Here is a 14,266-nt window from a genome sequence, read left to right as displayed (position 1 = left end):
GGGAGACTATCCCAGTGAAGGGGAGACTGTCCCAGGGAAGGGGAGACTATCCCAGGCAAGGGGAAACTGTCCCAGGGAAGGAGAGACTATCCCAAGGAAGGGGAGACTATCTCTAGGAATGGGGGACTATTCCAGGGAGGAGAGCCTATCCCAGGGAAGGAGAGACTATCCCAGGGAAAGAGAGACTATCCCAGGGAAAGAGAGACTCTCCCAGGGAAGGAGAGACTATCCCAGGGAAGGGGAGACTCACTGGGAATTAAAGAAAATCCCAGGGAAGGAGAGCCTCTTCCAGGGAAAGAGAGACTATCCCAGTGAAGGAGAGACTTTCCCAGGGAAAGAGAGAATATCCCAGGGAAGGGGAAACTCACATGGAAGGAGAGACTATCCCAGGGAAGGGGAGACAATCCCAGGGAAGGTGAGCCTCACAGGGAAGGAGAGACTATCCCAGGGAAGGGGAGACTATCCCAAGGAAGGGGTTACTATCCCAGAGAAGGAGAGACTATCCCAGGGAAGAGGGGACTATCCCAGGGAGGAGAGCCTATCCCAGGGAAGGAGAGACTATCCAAGGGAAGGATATACTATCCCAGGGAAGGAGAGACTATCCCACGAAAGGGGAGACTCACAGGGAAGGAGAGACTATCACAGGGAAGGAGAGACTATCCCAGGGAAGGAGAGACTATCCCAGGGAAGGGTAGACTATCCCAGGGAAAGGTAGACTGTCCCAGGGAAGCGGAGACTGTCCCAGGAAAGGAGAGACTATCCCAGGGAAGGAGAGACTATCCCAGGGAATGGAAGACTATCCCAGGGAAGGAGAGACTATCCCAGGGAAGGGGAGACAGTCCCAGGGAAGGGGACACTATCCCAGGGAATGGGAGACTATCCCACGGAAAGAGAGACCATCCCAGGTAAGGGGAGAGTATCCCAGGGAAGCGTAGACTATGCCAGGGAAGGGGAGACTATCCCAGGGAAGGGGAGACTATCCCAGAGAAGGGGAGACTATCCCAGGGAACGAGAGACTGTCCCAGGGAAGGGAAGAATATCCCAGGAATGAGAGACTATCCCAGGGAAGGAGAGACTATCCCAGGGAATGAGAGACTATCCCAGGGAAGGGGAGACTGACCCAGGGAAGGAGAGACTATCCCAGGGAAGGGGAGACTATCCCAGGGAATGGGAGACTATCCCAGGGAAAGAGAGACCATCCCAGGGAAGGGGAGACTATCCCAGGGAATGGGAGACTATCCCAGGGAAAGAGAGACCATCCCAGGGAAGGGGAGACTATCCCAGGGAAGCGTAGACTATCCCAGGGAAGGGAAGAATATCCCAGGAATGAGAGACTATCTCAGGGAAAGAGAGACTATCCCAGGGAAGGAGAGACTATCCCAGGGAAGGGGAGACTGTCCCAGGGAAGGAGAGACTATCCCAGGGAAGGGGAGACTATTCCAGGGAATGGGAGACTATCCCAGGGAAAGAGAGACCATCCCAGGGAAGGGGAGACTATCCCAGGGAAGCGTAGACTATCCCAGGGAAGGGGAGACTATCCCAAGGAACGGGAGACTATCCCAGGGAAGGAGAGACTATCCCAGGGATGGAGAGACTGTCCCAGGGAAGGGGAGACTATCCCAAGGAAGGGGAGACTATCCCAGGGAATGAGAGACTATCCCAGGGAAAGGGAGACTATCCCACGGAAGGGGAGACTGTCCCAGGGAAGGAGAGACTATCCCAGGGAAAGGGAGACTATCCCAGGGAAGGGGAGACTGTCCCAGGGAAGGGGAAACTGTCCCAGGGAAGGAGAGACTATTCCAGGGAAGGAGAGACCATCCCAAGGAAGTGGAGACTATCCCAAGGAAGGGGGGACTATCCCAGGGAAGGAGAGCCTATCCCAGGGAAGGAGAGACTATCCCAGGGAAGGATATACTATCCCAGGGAAGGAGAGACTATCCCAGGGAAGGGGAGACTGTCTCAGGGAAGGAGAGACTATCCCAGGGAAGGGGAGACAATCCCAGGGAATGGGATACTATCCCAGGAAAAGCGAGACTATCCCAGGGAAGGAGAGACTGTCCCAGGGAAAGAGAGACTATCCCAGTGAAGGGGAGACTCACCGGAAAGGAGAGACTATCCCAGGGAAGGAGAGACAATCCCAGGGAAGGAGAGACTATCCCAGGGAAGAAGAGACTATCCCAGTGAAGGAGAGACTATCTCAGGGAAGGAGAGACTATCACAGGGCAGGAGAGACTATCACAGGAAAGGAGAGACTATCCCAGGAAGGGGAGTCTATCCCAGGGAAGGAGAGACTATCCCAGGGAAGGAGAGACTCACAGGGAAAGAGAGACTATCCCAGGGAAGGGGAGACTATCCCAGGGAAGGAGAGACTATCCCAGGGAAGGAGAGACTATCACAGGAAAGGAGAGACTATCCCAGGGAAAGGTAGACTGTCCCAGGGAAGGGGAGACTGTCCCAGGAAAGGAGAGACTATCCCAGGGAAGGATAGACTATCCCAGGGAAGGGGAGACTATCCCAGAGAAGGGGAGACTATCCCAGGGAAAGTGAGACTGTCCCAGGGAAGGGAAGAATATCCCAGGGAATGAGTGACTATCCCAGGGAATGAGAGACTGTCCCAGGGAAGGAGAGACTATCCCAGGGAATGGGAGACTAACCCAGGGAAGGAGAGACTATCGCAGGGAAGGGGAGACTGTCCAAGGGAAGGGGAGACTATCCCAGGGAATGGGAGACTATCCCAGGGAAGCGTAGACTATCCCAGGGAAGGGGAGACTATCCCAGATAAGGGGAGACTATCCCAGGGAAGGAGAGACAATCCAAGGGTAGGAGAGACTTTCCCAGGGAAGTTGAAACTGTCCCAGAAAAAGAGAGACTATCCCTGGGAAGGGGAGACTATCCCAGGGAATGGGAGACTATCCCAGGGAAAGAGAGACCGTCCCAGGGAAGGGGAGACTATCCCAGGGAAGCGTAGACTATCCCAAGGAAGGGGAGACTATCCCAAGGAAGGGGAGACTATCCCAGGGAAGGGGAGACTATCCCAGGGAAGGAGAGACTGTTCCAGGGAAGCGGAGATTATCCCAGGGAAGGGGAGACTATCCCAGGGAAGGAGAGACTATCCCAGCGAAGGGGAGACTATCCCAGGGAAGGAAAGACTGTTCCAGGGAAGGGGAGATTATCCCAGGGAAAGGGAGACTATCCCAGGGAAGGGGAGATTATCCCAGGGAAGGGGAGATTATCCCAGGGAAGGAGAGACTATTGCAGGGAATGAGAGACTATCTCAGGGAAGGGGAGAACATCCCATGGAAACATAGACTATCCCAGGGAAGGAGAGACTATCCCAGGGAAGGAGAGACTACCCCAGGTCAGGGGAGACTGTCTCAGGGATGGAGAGACTATCCCAGGGAAGGGGAGACAATACCAGGGAATGGGATACTATCCCAGGAAAAGAGAGACTATCCCAGGGAAGGAGAGACTATCCCAGGGAAAGAGAGACTATCCCAGTGAAGGGGAGACTCACCGGAAAGGAGAGACTATCCCATGGAAGGCGAGACTATCCCAGGGAAGGAGAGACTATCCCAGGGAAGGGGAGACTATCCCAGGGTAAGAGAGACTATCCCAGGGAACGATAGACTATCCCAGGGAAGGGGAGACTATCCCAGGGAAGGGGAGACTATATGAGGGAAGGGGAGACTATCCCAGGGAAAGAGAGACTAACCCAGGGAAAGAGAGACTATCCCAGTGAAGGGAAGACTCACAGGGAAGGAGAGACTATCCCAAGGAAAGAGAGACTATCGCAGGGAAGGAGAGACTATCCCAGGGAAGGAAAGTCTATCCCAGGGAAGGGGAGACTCACTGCCAAGGAAAGACTTTCCCAGGGAAGGAGAGCCTCTTCCAGGGAAAGAGAGACTATCCCAGTGAAGGAGAGACTATCCCAGGGAAAGAGAGACTATCCCAGGGAAGGGGAGACTCACAATGAAGGAGAGACTATACCAGGGAAGGGGAGACGATCCCAGGGAAGGAGAGCCTCACAGGGAAGGAGTGACTATCCCAGGGAAGGGGAGACTATCCCAAGGAAGGGGAGACTATCCCAGAGAAGGAGAGACTATCCCAGGGATGGAGAGACTGTCCCAGGGAAGGGGAGACTATCCAAGGGAAGGGGAGACTATCCCAGGGAATGACAAACTATCCCAGGGAAAGGGAGACTATCCCATGGTAGGGGAGACTGTCCCAGGGAAGGAGAGACTATCCCAGAGAAGGAGAGACTATCCCAGGGAAGGGGAGACCGTCCCAGGGAAGGGGAGACTATCCCAGGGAAGGGGAAACTGTCCCAGGAAAGGAGAGACTATCCCAAGGAAGGGGAGACTATCCCTAGGAAGGGGGGACTATTCCAGGGAGGAGAGCCTATCCCAGGGAAGGAGAGACTATCCCAGGGAAAGAGAGACTATCCCAGGGAAAGAGAGACTCTCCCAGGGAAGGAGAGACTATCCCAGGGAAGGGGAGACTCACTGGGAATGAAAGAATATCCCAGGGAAGGAGAGCCTCTTCCAGGAAAAGAGAGACTATCCCAGTGAAGGAGAGACTTTCCCAGGGAAAGAGAGAATATCCCAGGGAAGGGGAAACTCACATGGAAGGAGAGACTATCCCAGGGAAGGGGAGACTATCCCAAGGAAGGGGATACTATCCCAGAGAAGGAGAGACTATCCCAGGGAAGAGGGGACTATCCCAGGGAGGAGAGCCTATCCCAGGGAAGGAGAGACTATCCAAGGGAAGGATATACTATCCCAGGGAAGGAGAGACTATCCCACGAAAGGGGAGACTCACAGGGAAGGAGAGACTATCACAGGGAAGGAGAGACTATCCCAGGGAAGGAGAGACTATCCCAGGGAAGGGGAGACTATCCCAGGGAAAGGTAGACTGTCCCAGGGAAGGGGAGACTGTCCCAGGAAAGGAGAGACGATCCCAGGGTAGGAGAGACTATCCCAGGGAATGGAAGACTATCCCAGGGAAGGAGAGACTATCCCAGGGAAGGGGAGACAGTCCCAGGGAAGGGGAGACTATCCCAGGGAATGGGAGACTATCCCACGGAAAGATAGACCATCCCAGGGAAGGGGAGAGTATCCCAGGGAAGCGTAGACTATGCCAGGGAAGGGGAGACTATCCCAGGGATGGGGAGACTATCCCAGAGAAGGGGAGACTATCCCAGGGAACGAGAGACTGTCCCAGGGAAGGGAAGAATATCCCAGGAATGAGAGACTATCCCAGGGAAGGAGAGACTATCCCAGGGAAGGAGAGACTATCCCAGGGAAGGGGAGACTGTCCCAGGGAAGGAGAGACTATCCCAGGGAAGGGGAGACTATCCCAGGGAATGGGAGACTATCCCAGGGAAAGAGAGACCATCCCAGGGAAGGGGAGACTATCCCAGGGAATGGGAGACTATCCCAGGGAAAGAGAGACCATCCCAGGGAAGGGGAGACTATCCAAAGGAAGCGTAGACTATCCCAGGGAAGGGAAGAATATCCCAGGAATGAGAGACTATCCCAGGGAAAGAGAGACTATCCCAGGGAAGGAGAGACTATCCCAGGGAAGGGGAGACTGTCCCAGGGAAGGAGAGACTATCCCAGGGAAGGGGAGACTATTCCAGGGAATGGGAGACTATCCCAGGGAAAGAGAGACCATCCCAGGGAAGGGGAGACTATCCCAGGGAAGCGTAGACTATCCCAGGGAAGGGGAGACTATCCCAGGGAAAGGTAGACTGTCCCAGGGAAGGGGAGACTGTCCCAGGAAAGGAGAGAGTATCCCAGGGAAGGAGAGACTATCCCAGGGAATGGAAGACTATCCCAGGGAATGAGAGACTATCCCAGGGAAGGGGAGACAGTCCCAGGGAAGGGGAGACTATCCCAGGGAATGGGAGACTATCCCACGGAAAGAGAGACCATCCCAGGGAAGGGGAGAGTATCCCAGGGAAGCGTAGACTATGCCAGGGAAGGGGAGACTATCCCAGGGAAGGGGAGACTATCCCAGAGAAGGGGAGACTATCCCAGGGAACGAGAGACTGTCCCAGGGAAGGCAAGAATATCCCAGGAATGAGAGACTATCCCAGGGAAGGAGAGACTATCCCAGGGAAGGAGAGACTATCCCAGGGAAGGGGAGACTATCCCAGGGAATGGGAGACTATCCCAGGGAAAGAGAGACCATCCCAGGGAAGGGGAGACTATCTAAGGGAAGCGTAGACTATCCCAGGGAAGGGAAGAATATCCCAGGAATGAGAGACTATCCCAGGGAAAGAGAGACTATCCCAGGGAAGGAGAGACTATCCCAGGGAAGGGGAGACTGTCCCAGGGAAGGAGAGACTATCCCAGGGAAGGGGAGACTATTCCAGGGAATGGGAGACTATCCCAGGGAAAGAGAGACCATCGCAGGGAAGGGGAGACTATCCCAGGGAAGCGTAGACTATCCCAGGGAAGGGTAGACTATCCCAAGGAAGGGGAGACTATCCCAGGGAAGGAGAGACTATCCCAGGGATGGAGAGACTGTCCCAGGGAAGGGGAGACTATCCCAAGGAAGGGGAGACTATCCCAGGGAATGAGAGACTATCCCAGGGAAAGGGAGACTATCCCACGGAAGGGGAGTCTGTCCCAGGGAAGGAGAGACTATCCCAGGGAAAGGGAGACTATCCCAGGGAAGGGGAGACTGTCCCAGGGAAGGGGAAACTGTCCCAGGGAAGGAGAGACTATTCCAGGGAAGGAGAGACCATCCCAAGGAAGTGGAGACTATCCCAAGGAAGGGGGGACTATCCCAGGGAAGGAGAGCCTATCCCAGGGAAGGAGAGACTATCCCAGGGAAGGGGAGACTCACAGGGAAGGAGAGACTATCCCAGGGAAGGAGAGACTATCCCAGGGAAGGGGAGACTGTCTACTGGTTATCTAAGTAAGTTAAAGTTGGCGTCAATCCAAAGATTAAAGTGTGAGGTTCTGAAAGGTGAATCGCTCCTGAGTATTTGGAAAAAATATAAATTACAGCAAAGAATGACTGAAAGGTTATTAAGGATGGAGAAATTAGAGTCTGATAGATAGTTAGCTTGAAATATAAAAGCAGATTATGAGGATTTCTTCAGGTATTTAAAAAGGAAAAGAGTAAATAAAGATTGCGATCTTCCTAAAGGGCAGCACGGCAGTATTGTGGGTAGCACAATTGCTTCACAGCTCCAGGGTTCCAGGATCGATTCCCGGCTTGGGTCACTCTCTGTGCGGAGTCTGCACGTCCTCCCCGTGTGTGCTTGGGGTTCCACCGGGTGCTCCGGTTTCCTCCCACTGTCCAAAGATGTGCAGGTTAGGTGGATTGGCCAGGATAAATTGCCCTTAGTGTCCAAAATTGCCCTTAGTGTTGGGTGGGGTTGTTGGGTTGTGGGGATAGGGTCGAGGTGTTGACATTGGGTAGGGTGCTCTTTCTAAGAGCCGGTGCAGACTCGATGGTCCGAATGGCCTCATTCTGCACTGTAAATTCTATGATAAGTGAGTTCTCCCAGTGAGACAGAGAAGACAGAGCCAGGAGTGAGACAGCAAAGAGTGAGTTTGGGAATTTGAATCGAGGTGGGAATTCAAAGCTGGGTGGGGAGGAAGTGCTTTTTGTGACTGGTAAGTGACTGGTAAGTAGTGTTTCTGTTTTTCTGTTTCTTTTCATTGGTATATATATTTTTTTCTTCATTGTTTATTTATTTATTTAATTTTTTGGGAGGGGAAATTGAAATTGTTGAAGTTAACCGAAGGTTTAAGACATGGCAGGAGATCTCAGACCCGTGTCATGCTCCTCGTGTGCGATGTGGGAGCTCAGGGACACGTCCACTGTCCCTGGCCCCTTCACGTGCATGAAGTGTGTCCAGTTGCCGCTCCTGTTAGACCGCTTGACGGCTCTGGAGCTGCGGATGGACTCACTTTGGAGCGTCCGCGATGCTGAGGACGTCGTGGATAGCACGTTTAGCGAGTTGTTCACACCGCAGGTGAAAGGTACTGAGGGAGATAGTAAATGGGTGACCAAAAGACAGAGCAAGAGTAGGAAGGCAGTGCAGGTGTGCTCTGCGGTCATCTCACTGCAAAACAGATATACCGCTTTGGATACTGTTGAGGGAGATGGCTCACCAGGGGAAGGCATCAGCAGCCAGGTTCATGGCACCGTGGCTGGCTCTGCTGCGCAGCTGGGCAGGAAGAAGAATGGCAGGGCTATAGTGATAGGGGACTCAATTTTAAGGGGAATAGACAGGCGGTTCTGCGGACGCAATCGAGACTCCAGGATGGTATGTTGCCTCCCTGGTGCAAGGGTCAAGGATGTCTCGGAGCGGCTGCAGGACATTCTGAGGGGGGAGGGTGAACAGCCAGCTGTCGTGGTGCACATAGGCACCGACGATATAGGTAAAAAACGGGACGAGGTCCTACAAGCTGAATTTAGGGAGCTAGGAGTTAAACTAAAAAGTAGGACCTCAAAGGTAGTAATCTCAGGATTGCTACCAGTGCCACGAGCTAGTCAGAGTAGGAATGTCAGGATAGAGAGGATGAATACGTGGCTCGAGAGATGGTGCAAGAGGGAGGGATTCAAATTCCTGGGATATTGGAACCGGTTCTGGGGGAGGTGGGACCAGTACAAACCGGACAGTCTGCACCTGGGCAGGACTGGAACCGATGTCCTAGGGGGGGGTGTTTGCTGGAGCTGTTGGGGAGAGTTTAAACAAATGTGGCAGGGGGATGGGAACCGATGCAGGAAGTTGGAAGGTAGTAAAACAGGGACAGAAATAAAAGGCAGTAAGGGGGAAAGTGTAAGGCAGAGAAGCCACAGTCAAAAATCAAAAAGGGCGACAGTACAAGGTACAGTGACTGAGGGGAGCTCAGTGAATAGGACCAGGAATACTAAAAGAAATAAAACGGGAAGTGAAAACATTAATGGTAAGCGACGCGGCAGGTTGTTACAGGAAGATATGGGTTCGACGACAAGGAAAATTAGGAGAAAGGTTAAGAGGAAATATAACTTAGGAGAGGTTACTGATCGAGGTGTTAAGATTAAGAACAGAGGTAAAAAAGCCAACATAAGTGTACTTTACCTGAATGCTCGTAGTATTCGGAATAAGGTAAATGAGTTGATGGCGCAAATCATCGTGAATGACTATGATTTAGTGGCCATTACTGAAACATGATTAAAGGATGGTCACGACTGGGAGTTAAATATCCGAGGGTATCAAACTTTTCGGAAGGACAGAGTGGATGGTAAGGGAGGTGGTGTAGCTCTGTTATTTAAGGATGACATCCGGGCAACAGTAAGGGGTGACATTGGTGCTATGGAGGATAAGGTTGAATCTATTTAGGTGGAAATCAGGAATAGTAAGGCGAAAAAGTCACTGATAGGAGTAATCTATAGGCCACCAAATAGTAACATTATGGTGGGGCAGGCAATAAACAAAGAAATAACAGATGCATGTAGAAATGGTACAGCAGTTATCATGGGGAATTTTAATCTACATCTTGATTGGTTTAACCAGGTCGGTCAAGGCAGCCTTGAGGAGGAGTTTATAGAATGTATCCGCGATAGTTTCCTCGAACAGTATGTAATGGAACCTACGAGGGAACAAGCGGTCCTAGATCTGGTCCTGTGTAATGAGACAGGATTGATTCAGGATCTCATAGTTAGGGATCCTCTCGGAAGGAGCGATCACAATATGGTGGAATTTAAAATACAGATGGAGGGTGAGAAGGTAAAATCAAGCACGAGTGTTTTGTGCTTAAACAAAGGAGATTACAATGGGATGAGAGAAGAACTAGCTAAGGTAGACTGGGAGCAAAGACTTCATGGTGAAACAGTTGAGGAACAGTGGAGAACCTTCCAAGTGATTTTTCACAGTGCCCAGCAAAGGTTTATACCAACAAAAAGGAAGGACGGTAAAAAGAGGGAAAATCGACCGTGGATATCTAAGGAAATAAGGGAGAGTATCAAATTGAAGGAAAAAGCATACAAAGTAGCAAAGATCAGTGGGAGACTAGAGGACGGGGAAATCTTTAGGGGGCAACAGAAAGCTACTAAAAAAGCTGTAAAGAAGAGTAAGATAGATTATGAGAGTAAACTTGCTCAGAATATAAAAACAGATAGTAAAAGTTTCTACAAATACATAAAACAAAAAAGAGTGGCTAAGGTAAATATTGGTCCTTTAGAGGATGAGAAGGGAGATTTAATAATGGGAGATGAGGAAATGGCTGAGGAACTGAACAGGTTTTTTGGGTCGGTCTTCACAGTGGAAGTCACAAATAACATGCCAGTGACTGATGTGAATGAGGCTATGACAGGTGAGGACCTTGAGAGGATTGATATCACCAAGGAGGTAGTGATGGGCAAGCTAATGGGGCTAAAGGTAGACAAGTCTCCTGGCCCTGATGGAATGCATCCCAGAGTGCTAAAAGAGATGGCTAGGAAAATTGCAAATGTACTAGTGATAATTTACCAAAATTCACTAGACTCTGGGGTGTCCCGGCGGATTGGAAATTAGCAAACATGACACCACTGTTTAAAAAAGGAGGTAGGCAGAAAGTGGGTAATTATAGGCCAGTGAGCTTAACTTCGGTAGTAGGGAAGATGCTGGAATCTATCATCAAGGAAGAAATAGCGAGGCATCTGGATGGAAATTGTCCCATTGGACAGACGCAGCATGGGTTCATAAAGGGCAGGTCGTGCCTAACTAATTTAGTGGAATTTTTTGAGAACATTAACAGTGCGGTAGATAACGGGGAGCCAATGGATGTGGTATATCTGGATTTCCAGAAAGCCTTTGACAAGGTGCCACACAAAAGGTTGTTGCATAAGATAAAGATGCATGGCATTAAGGGGAAAGTAGTAGCATGGATAGAGGATTGGTTAATTAATAGAAAGCAAAGAGTGGGGATTAATGGGTGTTTCTCTGGTTGGCAATCAGTAGCTAGTGGTGTCCCTCAGGGATCAGTGTTGGGCCCACAACTGTTCACAATTTACATAGATGATTTGGAATTGGGGACCAAGGGCAATGTGTCCAAGTTTGCAGATGACACTAAGATAAGTGGTAAAGCAAAAAGTGCAGAGGATACTGGAAGTCTGCAGAGGGATTTGGATAGGCTAAGTGAATGGGCTAGGGTCTGGCAGATGGAATACAATGTTGACAAATGTGAGGTTATCCATTTTGGTAGGAATAACAGCGAAAGGGATTATTATTTAAATGATAAAATATTAAAACATGCTGCTGTGCAGAGAGACCTGGGTGTGCTAGTGCATGAGTCGCAGAAAGTTGGTTTTCAGGTGCAACAGGTGATTAAGAAGGCAAATGGAATCTTGGCCTTCATTGCTAGAGGGATGGAGTTTAAGACTAGGGAGGTTATGCTGCAATTGTATAAGGTGTTAGTGAGGCCACACCTGGAGTATTGTGTTCAGTTTTGGTCTCCTTACTTGAGAAAGGACGTACTGGCACTGGAGGGTGTGCAGAGGAGATTCACTAGGTTAATCCCAGAGTTGAAGGGGTTGGATTACGAGGAGAGGTTGAGTAGACTGGGACTGTACTCGTTGGAATTTAGAAGGATGAGGGGGGATCTTATTGAGACATATAAGATTATGAAGGGAATAGATAGGATAGATGCGGGCAGGTTGTTTCCACTGGCGGGTGAAAGCAGAACTAGGGGGCATAGCCTCAAAATAAGGGGAAGTAGATTTAGGGCTGAGTTTAGGAGGAACCTCTTCACCCAAAGGGTTGTGAATCTATGGAATTCCTTGCCCAGTGAAGCAGTAGAGGCTCCTTCATTAAATGTTTTTAAGATAAAGATAGATAGTTTTTTGAAGAATAAAGGGATTAAGGGTTATGGTGTTCGGGCCGGAAAGTGGAGCTGAGTCCACAAAAGATCAGCCATGATCTCATTGAATGGTGGAGCAGGCTCGAGGGGCCAGATGGCCGACTCCTGCTCCTAGTTCTTATGTTCTTATAAAGGGAACCAAGTCCCCTAGTGAGCGTGTTTAGCCGAGTGTTTCCCAGCGCTCACGAGAAACACATGGATATTCAAGCGACTCACTTTGATTAATGGGACTGGACGGGGAACCACTACAGAGGGATCTGAATGTCCTGACACATGATTCACAAAATGTGAGGATGCAGATACAGCAAGGAATTCAGAAGGCAAATGATGGTGATCATTTATTGCACGGGGAATTGAATATAAAAGTTAAACAGGAAATTGGGAAGACCACAGAGAATACAGTGTACAATTTAAACCTCCTTATTTAAGAAGGGACATAAATGTATTAGAAGCAGTTCAGAGAAGGTTCACAAGACCTGGGATTGGGGGTTATCTTATTCAGAAAGGTGGACAGGTGGGACCTGTATCCATTGGTCTTCAGAAGAATGAGCGGTGATCGCATTGAAACATATAAGATCCTGAGGGGATTTGACACGATGGATGTTGAGAGAATGTTTCCCCTTGTGGGAGAGACCAGAACTAAAGACACATTTTGAAAATAACGGGTCTTCCATTAAAGATGAGAAGATTCTTTTTCTCTCAGAGGGTTGAGTGTTTTTGGAACTCTCTTACCCAGAGAATGGTGCAGGCTGGGTCAGTGGGTATGTTTAAAGCCGAGACAGGTAAATGGATAGGTTTAATGCTCCTGTTGAACCTAATTTGTTTGTTGTATAACCTTTATCGATGCAACTGAATTTTCTGCTCCCCCGACACAGTTCCTCTGTGCTGAGTGAAGATAATTTTGTTTTTGCATCAATCCAGTGGAAACTAAAATAGAAGTTGAATCTTTATTTCCTGTTATAACTGGAACCACATTGGTTACTTCTCAAAATGACAACAAGTATCTCCTCAATTTGGAACATTAGCAAAATGTGCAGTAAGTTAGAAAGTGTGTTCATGATTTCTCAATAATTGGTCATTTCAATGGAAGTATCCACTTGTTTTTAATTGGTGCAAAGGTTGTGTCACTGATCACTCGGTGCACGAGAGTCAGAAGGAACTTTAAACGAGATGCACGACGGTACAGTGAGTAGCACTGCTGCCTCACGGCGCTGAGGTCCCAGGTTCGATCCCAGCTCTGGGTCACTGTCAGTGTGAGGCAGGTAGGGGGATCCTGAGTTTAGGAGTTGAGGAGCCTCAGCCCTTGACCGTGTCCAACAGGTATGAGGTACTTGCTCCCTGTGTGGATGAGGAAGAGGGCTGTAGGGAGGATGTGTTGACTGACCACTGCACCGTGGTACAGGAAGCCATTCAAGAGGGGGGAGCAAAAAGACAAGTGGTAGTTGTAGGGGATTCTATAATTAGGGGGATTGATGGCATCCTTTGTAAGTCAGATCGAGAGTCCCGCATGGTATGTTGCCTGCCCGGTGCCAGGGTGAGGGACATCTCTGATCGGCTTGAAAGGATTTTGGAGAGGGAGGGGGAGGATCCAGTGTTTGTGGTCCACGTTGGGACTAACAACATAGGTAAGACTAGGAAAGAGGACCTGTTTGGGGATTATCAAACACTAGGGACTAAATTAAAGAGCAGGTCCTCCAGGATTATAATCTCTGGATTACTACCCGAGCCATGTGCCAATTGGCATAGGGTTGAGAAAATTAGAGAAGTTAACACGTGGCTAAAGGAGTGGTGCGGGAAAGAGGGATTCCATTTCATGGGGCATTGGCATCAGTACTGGGGCAGGAGGGACCTGTACCGTTGGGACGGTCTTCACCTGAACCATTCTGGGACCAGTGTTCTAGCGAATAGGATAAATAGGTTGGTCACAAGGACTTTAAACTAGCAAGTTGGGGGGAAGGGAAATGTAAAGCTTTGGACAGAAGAATGGTTAATGGAGATCAAGGCAGCAGGTTACGTGACAGGTTATTATGTAGGGATATGGGTTCAAAGACAAGGAAAATTAGGAGAAAGGGTTAGAGGAAAAATAATTTGTGAAAAGTTGTTAGGATTCATAACAAAGACATAAAAAACAGCATAAGTGTACTTTACCTGAATGCTCGTAGTATACGAAACAAGGTAAATGAGTTGATGGCGCAAATCATCGTGTATGACTATGATTTAGTGGCCATTACTGAAACATGGTTAAAAGATGGTCACGACTGGGAGTTAAATATCCAAGGGTATATGGTAGGGGGGTGGGCACGGGAGCAATAGGTCAGAAGGTAAGAGCATTGAGGGAGAACTAGGGAATAGGGACAGTGTGGCTCTGAGGCAGAGCAGACGGGGAGAAGTTGCTGAACACAGCGGGTCTGGTGGCCTGAAGT

General features: G+C 49.8%; 1 protein-coding gene across 5 annotated transcripts in view; it reads right to left on the bottom strand.

Moving 5' to 3' along the window:
• Positions 1-14,266, bottom strand: part of arap3 (ArfGAP with RhoGAP domain, ankyrin repeat and PH domain 3) — an 806,627-nt gene that overhangs the window by 510,188 nt on the left and 282,173 nt on the right. The gene's annotated exons all lie outside the window — the stretch shown is intronic.

This window comes from Scyliorhinus torazame, chromosome 7 (assembly GCF_047496885.1).
Source record: "Scyliorhinus torazame isolate Kashiwa2021f chromosome 7, sScyTor2.1, whole genome shotgun sequence".
NCBI classification, from domain to species: Eukaryota; Metazoa; Chordata; class Chondrichthyes; order Carcharhiniformes; family Scyliorhinidae; genus Scyliorhinus; species Scyliorhinus torazame.
Note: the sequence above shows the minus strand (reverse complement) of the source record. Positions and strands in the feature narration are given on the sequence as shown.